The sequence below is a fragment of the Varanus komodoensis genome, unplaced genomic scaffold, assembly GCF_004798865.1.
Source record: "Varanus komodoensis strain SLA01 unplaced genomic scaffold, ASM479886v1 scaffold5, whole genome shotgun sequence".
Classification (NCBI taxonomy): Eukaryota; Metazoa; Chordata; class Lepidosauria; order Squamata; family Varanidae; genus Varanus; species Varanus komodoensis.
The window spans coordinates 33458148-33472216 of NW_025336087.1; positions in this window are offsets into that span (position 1 = coordinate 33458148).

Sequence of the window (14069 nt, forward strand, 5' to 3'; positions counted from 1 at the left end):
CCGGATGTACTTCTTGGGAAGGAACTTCAAAATAGGTGTAATTACAAAGACTTGTTAAAGCCTTTATCCATGCTTTTTCGGGGGGAGATACTCTGAAGAAAAGCCCCACCCTCATCCTTAATTCTCCCCTGCTTCTGTTGGAATGATGTAATGGCCCTTACATGATGCAGTTGTACTGTGTGAAAAACAAGGAGAGGAAGCCACCAGTGCAAAAGTATAATACATTCACATGATCAAGAAGATATTTGAATCAATCCAACCCAGATCTTGAATTGATTCAAATCAATAAGTTGCAATTAGGGATGTCAGCAAGGATCACAAAAGTACACATGTAATGCATATTTTATTTTCTGGCAGTATTCTTTATTGTGAGATAAGCATCCCCACACCAAACAACTTCTAACCCATTAATAGCCCATCAAAAGGTCGACACTTTGCTGTCCACACAGCCAGAATACATCAAATTTTTTTCATGCATGCTTAGAACTAGATTTTTCAATGACCTATTATTATTATTCTGTGAGGATAGAACCTATCAAAGAAACTATCATTCCTTCCTAAGTTTTATTTAATAGCCCAATTGATTTAATATGCATGAGGAAATTGATCTTTGTGAATTCCACTATAAACCAACCCGATCTACATCTTCAGGTTGTGCAGATTGGGTTTAATTGTGCAACCTCTCTCAAACTTCCTGAATGTTCTGCCTGAGTATCAAAACAGTTTTTAAAATCATTTTGAGAGAAAATGCATGTAAAATTATGCATACGAATATGTTTTTAAGAATTCCAAATTAAGCAGCAATAGGTTAGAATGAATTTATGGGTGAACACAGCTGGACCAGCCAAAGACTAATTCATCCATCCAGAAACATGTAGGCATATTGCCTTGATACTGTAAGAAGACTGTCATCTATGTCTAGCCAGGATTGGTCCCCAGAAAACTGTGAAAGGTCCACCAGCAAGTAGTCAGGAAACTGCAGAGTTCTACAAACCTGGCAAATATCAATGCTCTTGTTTTCCCACTCACCTGAGCAAGGGTAGTTTTCAGTCCAGCACTGTGCAGAAGTAAGGCTCAATGTGATCTTCCCAGAGCTTCAAAGGCCATGAGGAAGACTCAGTGGGTGTCCCCAGCACATACACATGCACACAAGCACACACACACAATAAATACAGCCCCCACTGGAGACCAAGAAATTGTGAGAGCCCTTTAACTTTCTCTCTCCTGCTCCCTACAAGCAACGGTTCAGCTTACATTGGAACTCTTGATCTCTCCCAAAAATGCCCTTCACAGGGAAGGCAGAAAGCTCATAAAAACCTTCTGCCATTATCACTCTCCCATTCATATCCTTGGATGACAAAGATGTATTAAAAATCAATTTGTATTTTTGAAAAACCCACCATTTCATGACGTATTAGGTTTCCTAGACACAGAATATTATTGAGATACAAATAGATAGATAAATAAATAATAAAATGCAAAAGATAAAATAATTAATACAAAACTCACACATATAAAAGTATATGCCTCCATGTAACCAAAGTTCTTCAGGTGGATTACAATAATTAAACAGATACAATTTCATTAAAAGTATACAATGCACAACTCCCAGAATTAGCAGCAACGTGGCAAGCTGGATTCTTTTCTTCATCAATCTATAAAGCCAATATGTTGTTCTCCCAAAGTAACAGTGAATACACGAACACACACGTGTACACACATGACAGACTGTCATGTGCTTTGCATCCCTTTCATTTGTCACATTCCTGCTGTGTCTTCTGCCCCCAGGATTTTATATTAATGATGTTTGTTATGTACCATGTATTATGGTACTTTTTTCAAGTTACAATTATTAAAAAATGTCAAATGTAATGGATTGCCATAGTCTAAGTAATGCTGTATTTGCTTTATGCATGGCTTAGTGATAAATGATTGTAGCACATTATATTTAACAGTTCTATTTAACTTATCTTGAATGGCTCATGAACAGTTTCCCAGATAAAAAAAATACCTGTGCAATACTATACCTTGCAGAGGCTTGTCCTGCCTTTGAATAGATTGCTCCGCTAAACTTAAAAAATCAATGAACCTTGCTACTGTGAAGATGGGTTGAGCAACTAGGTTGAAAATCATTTTTTAAAAAATTGATGTCTAGCTGCATTGTCTGGTTGTGTTACAAAAGAGATCTAAATCTGACCTGCAAGGGAAACTGTTTATGATTTGTGTGACACCGACCATTTACTCTGTCTCTGGAAAGCTGGGGAGTGGGTTTTCTTGAATATATTTGCATGTCCAGGAAGTGAAGATTTAACAAGTGCAGCTTCTCTCATTAGTGCAGGCTAAGATAGGAGATGCCTCACTTGCTCAACCTCTGTCTGTTGCAAATCTGGTTTTATGTTGCTGGGCAACCATTTCTTTGTTAGAGAAATTGCCTCTTAATAGCCCAGAATGGTTGGCTGAAGGGAACTAATGGATAGTTGGAATCCTCTATGCGTTTGAATGAAATATGATTCAAAGGTTGGGGAAGATACCACCTTCCAGCTTAGCAGAGGTGTAGGCCTTTGTGTGCATAAGAAAGGAAAAAGAAGAGGAGTCATTTCCTTGTATTGCCCTCAACATTCAGAACAAAACATGGAGCAAAGACCACAGGAAGGGAAGTACAAATGATCAAGAAACAGCTCTGGGGGCGTGTGGGGAGGGCAGCAGACGGACTGAAGGGTTCCTGGAGATACAGGTTCTCTGCCTTGCAATCTGGCTTAGCAGATCTCTGGTTTTGCGTACACTGCCACTTTTGTCCTGCTTATGTACCTGCAAGTAAAACAGAAGGGGAAAAGTCCCACACTTCCAAAAGCTCTCTCATCCTAAGAAAGCCATGCCTTTATTTCCCATCTCCCAGAATAACACATTGCTTAGAAAAGACTGGAGCATGAAACAGTATTAAAGGCATGGGAGAAGTCATTAGCCCTGGAGGTACCAATCCAACTGCTGAAAAGACCTACCCAATTACTGGATGGTTTCTCATTACAACATCCCACATAACAAGCGACAGGGCACTGTTGCCACCCTCCCTAATGTGTGATGATTTATAGGAACATCAGCAGCCTTTCAGCTCACGAGAAGATCTGCGCTGTTTCAGAATAAATTCCTAACTGAGCAGGTACAAGATTAAGTGGGACGGACAAAGGAACCTATCGCTGCAGAGCTACAAGAGTTTGAGGTTTGCGGGTAATCAGAGGGAATGGCCAGCTGGAAGGGCTTTGCGGGGAAGAATGAACAACAATAATGACAAATGCTAAGCCTCTCTGAATTGCGTCTTCAAGGACATCCCCTGCCGTGCTCTGTGGTGCAGTCCAAGGTGCTCAAACAGTCTGTGGCTCACTCGGGAGTGCTATTGCTCAAATGACCTCATCGGCAGCTCAAGAAGGAACCACTCTGCAGATCCCCCTCTAGTCTTTGCTTTGAGAGAAATGCCTGCAAGGTTTCTTGGGGAGCATTGTCATACCACTCTGGAGCTCAGAGGGAGGCAGCAAGTTTGGCCTGCTGAGAGATTTGGTCAGATTGAAAATTAGACTTGTTTGTTGCTCAGGGGCCAATCTACGTAAGAGCTTCTTGTGTGTATCAAAAAATGCTGTCTTGGTATTTATGCAAAATGCATTTGCCACTGTTGCAGGACATGCTAATGAGTACAGTGCAGATTCCACTGGGTAGGAAAGGTCTCAAACACAAATGCAACAGTGTGAGAAGAAGGCGTTGTAAAGGTAATGTGCAGGGGAAATGAATCTCGCCATTCCCTTCTTCTCCCTCCTCTTTCTTTCTTACCCATTAAACCTATGGGTTACTTCTTCTCAGTAGACATCTATATTTGCATATTTTCAGCTAATTACTCCTTGAGTTGAAAATAAAAAGGACAAATAAAAGGACAATGAAAATAAATAAAAATTAAAAGGACAAAGGAGACAATTGGGAAGGTTTGATAAGTTATTGCAAACTTTATTTTTTCAAAGGACCAAAAAGGGGCATTTACTCCAAAGCAGCAGCACTTTTACACTGAAGTTCATTTGCCATTACAAGGGTGGAGGGTGGGGGTGGGGAGAAGAAGCCATGGGTTTAATCAGTTTTGCTCCTGTCAGAAAATCCCGGAATTTCAATTTGTGAGGAGGGAATAAAACTCGGGTTTGTGGGAAAGATCAAGTGTCCAGACCATCTTGGCTTTATTGTATGACCCAGGTTCCCCGCGGGTCCGTACTCACAATAATGCATTACCGTGCAGGCAGAGGTAAACTCTGCTGCAAAGCTTCAATACCATTACAGGGCATGTATACCCTCCCAGTCAGGTCACAGGTGCAGGGCAACTGATGACAGAATGCAGACATTACAATAAGGTTCTGAGGTCATCAAATACAGAACAGATAAAGGAATGTCAGTCAAACATACAGTGACAATGAGATTACAATATTTCTAATTGCAATGTATTGACACTTTAGTTGAGTAACTTGAACCCATCTCCAGGTCTCCTTAGACATGTAAATTCAAGCTACTGAGAAACTATTCATGAACTCAGACCCTTATCTAGACTCTAGACATTCTGAATGACCAGGACACATGAAGCCCTCTTGTCTAGCAAGATACTTCCTGGTAAGCTACGAATTCCAATGCCATTTTAAACAGTGACTTAGCTTGGTTTGAGGAGGGAGTACAGGATTGATTCTACAATTGCAAAAGCACATAGAAGCAATGCTTTTCTGACAGGATTTATCCAAATTTTCCCAACACTCCCCAAACTCAGGCCTACTTTTTCTTTGCCTGAAACCTACTTTGTGCTTATTCTTTGTGTGGACAATCAGAAGTAAGCCCAAATGAATCCATGGGACTGGTTTGCACTGTGCAAGGGAATTTTGCTTCTACACAGATTTTCAGGCTCTGTATTCTTTACGTCCTTTGTATAGAGAATTATGTACTTTGCATACCTTGGGTCTGGGGACAATGATTTTCACGTCCATTTTTCAAATGGATGTATTTCCCTACTGACTGCAATGCATTTGTGTACACTTAAAAATGTGCACAGTACTTTTTGCACTTTTCAAATGCACACCTGCTGGCAGACATGTTTTTTTCTTTTGCAAAATGCATAACAAGCATGGTAACATATGGGTTTCCAGCCACATCTCACATCCATTCCTACATTCATTTCCAGGAAATGTGGATCAGTGAAACAATCTTTAAAAAATAATTGTGTACTTTCCTTACCCATTCCTATTTCTTCTTAGATTTGGGAAAAAATAACCTGTGAAGTAACATACAGATTTTCCATATTTTATGGAAGAAGAACAGCCTCTCATTTAAACAGCAGCAACTGCCAGGTTATATATACTGAAATTTTAGTTACTTCAGTGCAAATTGATGCATATGACATCAAAGAAAATGGGACATCTTATCCTTTATAAGCAAGAGAAAGCCAAAGTATGCTTCACTGGTTTCTTAAAACACCCAAATTCCCAGTTTTAAGACATTTCCCCTGTATAATGTCCTAACAGAACTAGGAGTACAGAGGCTAGCATGAAGTCTTGCAGGTTATCAGCAACCCATACTGCCCATGACTGAGGTCATGTTGGAGCTAATAATGGTTCCTTTCCCAGGTCAACAAGTGGGCCTGGGTTTCTGTGTCTGAGACCTCCAGCTATGGGGAAGCAGGGGATTTAGAGAGGGAGGGAGGGAGGGAGGGAGGGAGGTGCTAAAGTGAGAAACAAATCTGCCTTGCATCAGTGCAGATTGCTTCAAATCTGTATCTCCATTGTTGCAAGTTTTTAGACACAAAACTGTCCAAAATCATTTAAGTAGTTAATTTAATTGATGCAGTGTATAAAAAAATAGAAGCAAACATGTTTGTCTAAAAAATTTGGGATTGCCACTAGTTTACTGAATTTGCAAAATAGAGAGAGAGAGAGAGAAAGATAGAGGACGAAGGCAGAAGACCTTCAACATTAATGGTGTTCACCTGCCATCCTTTACAGCTTTTTCTTTTTGAAAACCAGTCAAATACATGCCCAGAACCATAAGATGCAATATGGGCTGCTTGATGCAATTCCCTTGACCTTACATAAAAACTTTACATATATTGATATGGGATAAACAATATCAGTTCCTGCAAGGACTTGAGAAGGTCGAATTCAAAAATATTGTTTACACTTCAGAGCACTTAAAATGATTTAAGTGTAAGGCGTTCTTTTGTTTTTGTTTTACTGCATTGCCTCTTACTTCGATCCTTTAAAAGATGTTGGAGAAAGATGAAATAAAGCAGATTTATAATAATGATCTTCACTTCTATAGCAAATTAAATCCAAACTAACTTACAAACAATTAAGAACCAGATGTGCATGCAGCAATGCACAGATCCAAAACCTATTCTTTGTTACCTTGGTCCTGAAAGGCAATGGATATATAGCTTTCCATTGCTTTCTCCTTTCTAATCTTTCTACTTTTCATACTCTGGAAGTAATGAGCCTCTTTAAAACCATTCTACTTACCCATAATAGAAAAACCACCTACGGTTATAGTCTACTTTATAATTTTATTACTTTATTAAATACTATATTTAAGATGTTGATGGCAATTTTCATTAATGTTTGATTGTTCTGAATATTAGCTTTGTTATAGCTGTCATTAAGTGCTTTATTGGGTAATGGCTACAAGTTAAGCATTCCCCACCCCCAGCACAAGGGCCAGGAAAGCTAAATCTTTTGGAGTGTGCTGAGTGGGAGAAACCCATCAGAACTATGGAGAGGTAACACAACTTCCTATGCCCTACCTCCCAGCTAGGGTGATGCAAGCTATAACTGTGTGTTAATGAACAAAAGAACACAAGCACTTTCAAACAGGTCATAGAACCATAGATCACAATGCTTTAAAGATGCAGCAAGGATGGGCATGCATGCGCATACAGAGAGAGAATACATGCAGGGGCCTTATGGTTGTGTTGTTCATACGGGAATAATGGTTGTGGGGATAAGATTGAGAGCAGGAGGAGGTGAATGATGGAAGCTGCTTTACGTTCTTTGAAAAAGAAAAGGTGGGATATAAATCTAATAAAGAAATAAATATTCAGAGATATAAATCGAAGGAACAGGCCTTCTGAGCTGGATTGGATAACAGAAGGGAGTGGGGAATGGGTAAAAGCCTCCCAAAGCCTTGACCTTGTGTGTGTGTGTGTGTGTGTGTGTGTGTGTGTGTGTGTGTGTGAGAGAGAGAGAGAGAGAGAGAGAGAGAGAGAGAGCGAGAGAGAGAGAGAGAGAGAGAGAGCGCGATTGCTGTTAACTTTGCCTTTTCCAGCCACAGATATGGTAGTTGAGTATCAGGCACGGAAAGGAAATCAACAAGAGGGAGCTGAAGAGGGCAAAGAAACAATTCAAAATTCTGGACTGCCTCTTCCCTTGGATATTTAATGTGAGGTAGAAGGGTGGCTACTTGCAATATCTTTGTGCTGTTTATCTCCACTTCTGGTTATCTTGTACAGAAATCCAAATCCTACAAAATGCTGTAAGTATCTGATGAAGTCTCGTTGCAAAGAAAAGCAAGCCCATGTAAGTGATGCTGCTGAAAATTCTCGCTGCTTAGGGCAGTGGGAAGCATCTTGGGGATGTGCAGAAACACAGAAATCAGGCTCCTTTGAGCTTGACTGATTTTCTGCCTGCTTCTGCTTCAGTGATTGTAAGCTGAATGAGCTTTGCAGACTTCAGTTTCTAAGACAGACCACAATTTTGCATATCTTTTTCACACTTAAGGTTCCCACTTCCTAAGCGTCATGTAGCTCTAGCAAATCTTTGTGCAGAGTTGGCAGATTTGCATACAAATTGTAATCTGCGCGAATTGGCTGATTCAGTTTTCTACACAAATCACACAAGACTGACATTGGTTGGGTGACAATTTGTGCAAATTTCATAAGCATTTATTTATTTATTGCCTGCCTTTTTCCTTCAAGGAACTCAAAATGGCTTACATTATTCTCCTTCCCCTCCCAGTCTTATCCTTACAACAATAAACCTGTGAGATAGATTGGGCTGAGAGCAGAGACAGAATTCTGCAAGCAAGCTGAACTTGAACCACAGTGAGCTGGCACCAGCACAAGTCTAGGTTTAGGGTTCAGCTCAGGGTGGCAAAAACCTGGGTCCTTCTGCACACCCAAAGGCCTGGAAATAGCCTCATTTGAGCAGAAAGAGTAATGAGTCAAAAGCAGCACATGGAGCTCTGCCTTTGTGCACCTTCTCTTAACTACATAGGAAGGAAACCAGCCATTCTTTATCCTTATGGTAGATGTCCAGTCCCACCAAGGCAGAAAGAGAGGGTCTTCTCAGGATGCAGTGACAGGAAGCTGTTGCAGAAAGATGCTTCACATTAATTCTGCTAAGCTAGCCTGCTGCCTAGCAGAGGAAAGCACAGTGGAGGAAACAATCCCAGCACCAGTGTTGAATTAAGATTCATCTACCAGTCCAGATGACCTTCACATGTGGAACAGAAACGTGACTTAGGCAACCAAATACCTTGGATCATCCCTGCTATGAGACTTCCCATGAAGGGAACATTAAGAACAATGGACTAGGCTTTCTATCAGCCACAACATACAATATGTAGTATAAGTTGATTTTTTTCCCAAACATTTCATATTTACTCTATTTATGCTTTCACTATATATAAAGTAGTTATTTTTACATGTTTCTTTTAATCAGGAGAAAATCGCTCAGATTTGTCACGAGCTGGACTCCACTAATGAATCAGAGTATCTGGGGAGACGCCAATGCTACCGTCTGGTCCAAAATTATTGGAGGAATTTCAATTATTGCGGCCCGATGATGTGGACAAGGTGCTTGGACGAGTACGTCCCACCACTTGCCTATTGGATCCTTGCCCATCTTGGTTAATAAATAACTCCAAGCACGGGATTGGGACATGGATCTTGGAAGTGGTTAACGCTTCTCTGAGGGAGGGTCGAGTGCCTGCCCCTTTAAAGGAGGCGGTAATACGACCGGTCCTGAAGAAAGCGTCACTGGATCCAGAGATGGCCACTAACTATAGACCTGTGGCCAACATCCCATTTCTGGGCAAGGTGTTGGAGCGAGTGGTGGCGGGACAACTCCAGGCACTCTTGGATGAAACTGATTATCTGGATCCTTTTCAGTCCGGCTTCAGACCCGGGTACAGTACTGAATCTGCCTTGGTTGCCCTGTACGATGACCTGTACAGGGAGAAGGACAGGGGGAGTGCATCCCTGTTGGTTCTTCTGGACCTCTCGGCGGCTTTCAATACCATCGACCATGGTATCCTTCTGGATAGGCTAGCGGGATTGGGGGTTGGATGCACTGCTTTGCAGTGGTTCTGCTCCTATCTCAACGGTCGATTCCAGAAGGTAGCGCTGGGGGACTATGTCTCTGCGCCATGGCAGCTATGCCATGCAGTACCACAGGGCTCCATTCTATCCCCTCTGCTATTTAACATCTATATGAAACCGCTGGGAGAGGTCATTAGGAGGTGTGGGCTGCGGAATCAACAATACGCTGATGATACCCAGCTCTACCTCTCGTTTTCCACTAATCCAGGTGAGGCAGTGGCTGTGCTGAACCGGTGCTTGGCCGAGGTAAGGGAATGGATGAGGGCCAACAAACTGAAACTCAACCCAGACAAGACGGAGGTCCTGTTGGTTGGCGGATCGGGCTTCGGAGAGGGTGGATTTGACCTGGTCCTGAATGGTGCAACACTCCCTCTTAGGGACAAGGTCCGCAGCTTGGGAGTGCTCCTCGACCCGGAGCTTTCTTTGGAAGCTCAGGTGACAGCAGTGGCGAGGAGCGCCTTCCTTCAGCTTCGGCTGATTAATCAGCTGTGCCCCTACCTGGAGTACGACTGCCTGGCGACGGTGACACATGCGCTGGTGACTTCCCGCCTAGACTTCTGTAACGCGCTTTACGTGGGGCTTCCCCTGAAGACGGTCTGAACACTTCAATTGGTGCAAAATAGAGCTGCCAGGTTACTGATGGGGACGGGGCGTTATGCTCACATGACTCCAGTCCTCCGTCAGCTTCACTGGCTTCCCATTGAAGTCTGGGCCCAATTCAAGGTGTTGGTTATGACCTATAAAGCCCTAAACGGCTTGGGTCCTGGCTACCTGAACGAGCGCTTACGTCCGTATATGCCCGACCGCCCCTTGAGATCTGCAGGAGAGTCCCTTCGCCGGGAACACTCCATGAAAGAAATTAGGAGAGTAAGTACTCAGAGGAGGGCTTTCTCTGCAGTGGCACCCAACCTATGGAATTCACTCCCCAAAGAGGTCCGCCTGGCACCGTCGTTACTGGTTTTTCGGCGCCAGTTAAAGACCTTTTTATTTAAACATCATTTTAATTGTTAAAAAATATGATCTGGCCAGGGCAACTTCCTCTTCCTTCTCTTTCCTCCTCCTATATTCTTTATTTACTTATTTTATACTGTTAATTTTAATTTTATATTATTGTATCTCAGTGTATTTTTTGTATTTCTGTATTTAGTGGTTATTTATTTATTTATTTATTTATTAAAACATTTTTATGCCGCCCCATTCGCCGAAGCCTTGGGGCGGCTTACAACAATAAATAAAAGTAGTTATAATATAAATTACAATAAATATAAACATTAAAAATCCAAAAAATACAATGTAAAATAAGCTGCCCTGGCCAGATAAGATCAAATAATACTAACAGTTAAAATGTCGCTTAAATAAAAAGGTCTTCGCCTGGCGCCGAAAAGCAAATAACGACGGCGCCAGGCAGACCTCTCTGGGGAGCGCATTCCATAACTTATTTATGGAATAAATAACTTATTTATTATGTTCTATTGTATTTCAATGTATCTTATTGTGTTGTAAGCCGCCCCGAGGCTTCGGCAAGGAGCGGCATAGAAATGGTATAATAATAATAATAATAATAATAATAATAATAATAATAATAATGGGTATATTCTAGTTTCAAAAAAGTTTTTAGTTATATTCCTGTGGCTTTAATCCTTTCACACTGCCAACTTGTGATTGCTTTTGTCATTGGCTCCTACAACTTGGGTAGCATTGTTTCCCAGAATTATTTTCATATGGAAAAATTAAGTTGTTCCCAGTGAACAATTGAAACAATTTGTCTTCTGACACCCAGGAGGTGTGTGGAGATGTTGGCAGCATTGACAAAATTGTAGTCAAAAATAGTTTATATTTTTAAATACGTTTACTTTATTCATTTCTGCAACATTTATGGAACCCTGTGAAATTAAGTAATTATATATATTTTCTACTGAAGTCTCATAATGTCATCTTTGCCTTGCTTAAGTTCACTGCATTTGTTCAAGTTCCAGGAAATGTCAGAAAATTTTCATATAAAAGACATTTTATTGTATGACAGTACTGTGTACCATAAAATTACCAGAGACATCTCAGAAATTTTTGCAAATTCTCTAGGCTATATACAATTAAATTTCCACCCAATATTCTAGGTGTGAGAATTATCCTGAAAAAAAAATAATCAAATTTGTGTTGCTTAGTAACTAAGCCAGCACTAAGATATCCATGTACCTTCATTTGTCACTGATATCCATGGGTCTAAATTTATTCATCCTTTGCAAAAAAGACATACAGAAGTGACATTTATGGTTGTTACAACACGAAGATTTAATTGTGCTTCATTTTCCTATTCTCTCTTTGTGTCTGAGGGCCACCAATTTGGATTACCTTAAAAGATGACTGAACAAAATCATGGAGGATCTGGATGTAGATGGTTACTAGTCCTGATGGCTATGCAATGCCTCCAGTATCAGAGGCGGGATGCCCATGTACACCATTTCCTGGAAACATGGGCGGGAGGGTGCTGTCTCACGCATGACCTGTTTGTGGGTTTCCCATGAGTAGTGGGTTGGCCAGCCTGTGAGCAGAATGCTGGATCAGGTAGACCTTCTTCTCATCTAGCATGACTTTTCTCATGTTCTTATGGATAAGAGCAGGGGTTCAACCGACTATGAATAGGTACAGCTTTTTAGAGGAGGTCACCAAAGTCAGTTTGTAAAATTTACATGAGAAATGCATAATTTGGGAAAATGCTCACAAGTTTTAATTAATGGGAGAAGGAGGGGACATTTCAAAATTATACACAATGGATACATACATTTCAAAAATGTGCACAAAATGGGCAGAAATATTCTTGTGACAAGAAAAAAATGTAATAATTGAGAATTGTAAAAAAATCCAAGAGTCTATCCAGGCAAATGCGGTTATTTTAGTGCATTGGGAAAACAGGAAGAAGTTGATTGGAATTCTGTTCTCAAATTCCTATAAAGTATAAATGTGCAAAATGCACATTAATAAGCTAGCACAACTAAGAACAAAGTTCTTCAGTCCTCTGCAGTTCTAGTCATAAATTGTCCCACCACATTAACCCACCAACAGAATAGGTATCGTGGACATTTGTCCCAAATTACCTCCCACAATTCCAAATTTTATTACTCTTCTAAAAACCATTGTATAAAATTTGATTTTCATCATGTAACAGCATTTCTTAGTACTCAGATAAATCAATTAATTGCTTCTTTTTAAGCTGGTGTAGTTGATAGAAGCATTACCATATTTTAAGCATATATAGTTTTGCATCAACACCCATGTAATAACAGATTAGCTGTCACTACAAGGCAAAAAAAGAGGAAAAAACCCCTTAATTTCTCTGAGAGTTTATCACATAAATATAGTTTTTGAATCTTTCAGTCACAGCCCTTTGCCTTTTTAAATACCATATTCATGAAAACATGTCTATTTGTGTATTCCATTTCTGTTAAAACTCCCATATTAAGCTTCTCTGAGAACTTGAAATGACAAGACTGCACTTTTGGTAATGAATTATGTATTTTTTGAATTTTAAAAATTTAATCAAACACTTTGAGTTTGCTGTGCTCTGAACACTTTATCTTGTTCATCAGCATAGTTTTTTCTCCCTTCCATCAAGAAGTCTGTGCATTATTTTTAAGACAAGGAATGACAGTTTTAGTTTGTCCAATTACTATAAATCCTCACAACAGATATGTGTCAAGCATTCATTTGTCTTAAAGCTGGGAATAAGTTCAAAAAGGTAATAATGATGGTGCCTGGAAACTAAGCTTGAAATTAGGGCTTTCATTGGTAGGAGCTTTGGTTTGCTACAATTTATTCTTTATTTTATTAACTCTTTTTGGGTGGCTGTTTTGGGCATAGCTAGTAGAGATATTAGTTAGAGTGCACTGGTGATTTGTGGATTTTCTGATGAATTTGCTCTACTAGCTGCTGATTCAGACTCAGAATTTACACAAAAGCGGTTGCACAAATCCATTTTCAAGCCCCATAGACTTCATGCAACATAGGAAAGGTCCGGTGTGGAATGCATGAGGAAGATTCAGAGAAAACTGGACTCATTTGAGTCTGATGTGAAGTTTTCCAACATTCTCACATTCCCTGAACAATAAAGTAAAGATCATTGTTTACAATATCTTTTGCACACATATACATTGCACTCACAGCAGTGTGGAATGGGATGCCCTCTTTCATCCTAAAATCAATCCACTTCCATCAAAAGTTTCCACTTTCTTCCACTTCAGTCATTTTAAGTATGCACAGAAACCCAACCCACACTGCATCAGTTCTGAAGTGCACACAGATTTTTCTTTTACCTTTAAAATCCAAGTGAGCAGCATTTAGGGAAAGCCTTTTTCAAGACAAATGCCTAAGCCACTCCTCATAGTTGCAGCGGCACACATAGCCAGGTCTGTACTTGAGCACAGCCCATCTTAAAAGGATCAGACTCTAAGTCATTTTACTTGGGAAAGACCAAACAACATGCTTATCTTTTAAAGTTCAAGCTACCAATGTAGAAGTTATGGATAAGAAAGCTGGATCAGGCATAGATGTATTTTTAACCATTACCCCTGGATATAGAGTTGGACCATGAGAGGAAGAATTCAATATACCTAGGATTCTATCTTGGCTGGCAATCTGCCATTCAGGCAATGGGCCTTTCATAGATCAACACACGCATCATTAGACATGATGGACC